Genomic DNA, 536 nt, shown 5'->3' on the forward strand with positions numbered 1-536 from the left:
CCCCGCTCCCGGCCCCGCAGCCGCCGCCCGGCCGGCTCCCTCCGGCAGCAGCACTGGTGCCCCCGGGACAGGCCTGGCTGCTGTGCCCGTGCATTTGGGAGAGCCACTCTGGGTCTGACTGCTGCCAGGCTCCCAGAGCCCTCCTGTCCCTTTCCCTGGGAGACCGTAAAATTCCCGGTGCGTTTATTGTCACTGTGCCCTGAAAGTAACACGCTGAGCCCCAAATCCCTCGGCCAGGGCCAAACGCGGTCCTGTCCCGAGGCAGGACAAGCTCAGCCCCAGCCCCTTAACCTTCATCCCTTCCCTGCAGACACCCTCTCTGCCACCGCAGCCTCTTCACCACAGCTCCCCGGTGTGGGGTGCGACTCCCCGGGAGGAGAGAGGGAATGCCGGAGAGGAGCCCTGCGGCTCTCCCTGAGCTCTGCCGGGGCACGGTGCAGGTGGCTCGGTATCCCTGCCCCTGTGCCCGGCCGGCACCTTCGCTGACCTCGGAGCAGAGCTCACACCGGCTTGAGGCGAGGGGTCTGCACTGGACA

The sequence above is a fragment of the Parus major genome, chromosome 2 (assembly GCF_001522545.3).
Source record: "Parus major isolate Abel chromosome 2, Parus_major1.1, whole genome shotgun sequence".
NCBI classification, from domain to species: domain Eukaryota; kingdom Metazoa; phylum Chordata; class Aves; order Passeriformes; family Paridae; genus Parus; species Parus major.